The sequence below is a fragment of the Capsicum annuum genome, unplaced genomic scaffold, assembly GCF_002878395.1.
Source record: "Capsicum annuum cultivar UCD-10X-F1 unplaced genomic scaffold, UCD10Xv1.1 ctg82786, whole genome shotgun sequence".
NCBI classification, from domain to species: Eukaryota; Viridiplantae; Streptophyta; class Magnoliopsida; order Solanales; family Solanaceae; genus Capsicum; species Capsicum annuum.
Window position 1 is genome coordinate 428,903 of NW_025893602.1, and position 2,725 is coordinate 431,627.

A 2,725-nucleotide genomic window follows, 5' to 3' on the forward strand; every position below is an offset into this window, starting at 1 on the left:
TTGGCATGCCCTAAAATTTTTTGGCCACAGAACGCCCAGAACCGTTGGCTATAGCACACCGATTTGGCTACAAAAAACCCCGTTGGCGCTATTTCGCTCGTTTGACCGCCTAAATGGCCACTTCAACCCAGATGACCCATACTAGGCCTATCACTGGCCTCCTTAGCCTTCCTCGGTCAATTTTTGACCTACAACATGCCTGGTACCGAGCCCACCCCTAAAATCGCAGGCAATAACACACCAATTTGGCCTAAAATGCCCCGATTGTACCATTTTGCCTGTTTGACCACCTAAATGGCCTTGCCTACCCAAAAGGACCTCACTACGATGCTTCCCATCCCCCCTAGCATGCCCTAAATGATTCTTAACCATGACACACACGGACGCTGGGCCTACCCTTGGAACCGTAGGCTATAGCACACCGATTTGGTTTGAAAATGCTCCGTTTGCATCATTTCACTCGTTTGACCACCCAAACAGCCCCACGCACCCAAATGGATCATACTGGGATGCTCCCTAGCCTCCCTAACATACCTTGATTGATTTTTGGCCCATAGTACGTCCGAACCCCGAGCCCACCCTCGAAAGCATGGGCTATAGCACACTGATTTGGCCCGAAAATGCCCTATCTACATCGTTTCGCCCGTTTGACCAGCCATATGGCCATGCTCACCCAAATGGACCACACTAGGATGCTCCCAAGCTTCCATATCATGCCGTGGTCTATTTTTGACCCATAAAATTCCTGGACTCCGGGCCCACCCCCGGAACCGTGGGCTATAGCAAACTGATTTGGCTAGAAAATGCCCCGTTTGAACTATTTTGCCCGTTTGACCACCCAAATTGCCCCATCCACCCAAATGGACAACTCTAGGACCCTCCCCACCTCTCTGGCATATCCCGGTTGATTTTTGTCCCACGACATACTCGAAGTCTGGGCCCACCCCAAGAACCGTAGGCTATAGTAGTACAATGATTTGGCCCAAAATTGCCCCATTTGCACTGTTTTGCCCGTTTTTCCCGTTTGACAACCCAAATCACCTCGACCACCCAAACGGACCACACTAGGACGCGCCTGAGCCTCCATGGCATGCCCTGGTTAATTTTTAGCTCACATCATGCCCAAACCTCGGGCCCCCCTTTAGAACCATAGGTTATAGCATACCAATTTGGCCAGAAAACACTCCCGTTGGTGCAGTTTTGCCCGTTTGTCCACCCAAATAACCACTCCATCCTAATCGACCCATACTAAGCCAATCCCAAACCTCCCTGGCATACCTCAGTCGATTTTTAGCGTACAACATACTCGAACCCAAGGCCATACCTAGAACCGTGGGCTATAGCACACCAATTTGGCTCAAAAATGCCCCGTTTACACCATTTGCCCATTTGATCATCCAAATGGCCCCACTCACCCAAACGAAGCACACTAGGATGCTTCGCAACCTCTATGGAATGCCCCATTTGATTTTTGACCCACAACACACCCGAACCCCGGCCCCACGCCTGATACTGCCGGCTATAGCACACCGATTTGGCCCAAAAATGCCCCGTTTACACCATTTTGCCCGTTTGACCACCAAATGGCTCTGCCTACCCAAACGGACCTCACAAGGACGCTTCTCAGCCTTTCTAAAATGCCTAGGTTGATATTTGGCCTATGACTCACCCGGACCCCAAGCTCACCCCCAGAACCGTGGGCTATAACACACCAATTTAGCCCGAAAATGCCCCATTTGCATTGTTTCTCTCGTTTGACCACCCAAATGGCCTTGCCCACCCAAACGGACCATACTAGGATGCTGCCCAACCTTCTTGGAATGGCTCAGTCAAAATTTTTAGCCCACGACATGCCTGGAACCCGAGCTTACCCCTGGAACCATGGGCTATAGCACAATGATTTGGCCTGAAAATGCCCCGTTTGTACTGTTTCTCTCATTTGACCACCCAAATAGCCTCTACCACCCAAACAGACCACACTACTACCCAACCTCCCTGGCATGCCTCGATTAATTTTCAGCCTATGGTACGCCTGAACCCCGAGTTCACCCCTGGAACTATGGGCTATAGCACAATGATTTGGCCCTAAAATACCTCTTTTGTACTGTTTTGCCCGTTTGACCACCAAAATAGCCCTGATTACCCAAAAAGACCATAATAGGACTCTTTCCAGCCTCCCTAGCATGCCCCAATCGATTTTCAGCACACGGCATGCCCAGACCCCTAGCCCACCCTTAGAGCCATGGGTTATAGCACACCGATTTGGCCCGAAAATGCCCCATTTTTACCATTTTGCCCGTTTGACCACAAATTGCCACGCCCACCCAAACGAATAACCCTAAGATGCTCCCCAGCCTCTCTGGCACACTCCGATCAATTTTCAACCCATGGTACGCCCGAACCCCAGGACCATCCCGATAACCGTGGGCTATAGCATATCGATTTAGCGAGAAAATGCCCCATTTGCATTGTTTTGCTCGTTTTACCCCCAAAATGGTCTCACCCACCCAAACGGACCATACTAAGATGCTCCTCAGTCCCCCTGGCATGCCTCGGTAAATTTTCGGCCCACGGCATGCCCAAACCCTAGATCCACCCCAGGAACTGTGGGCTATAGCACACAAATTTGGCCCAAAAATACCTCATTTAAACTGTTTCGCCCGTTCAACAACCGAAATGGCCCTTCCAACCCAAACGGTCCTTACTAGGATGCTCCCCAGCCTCC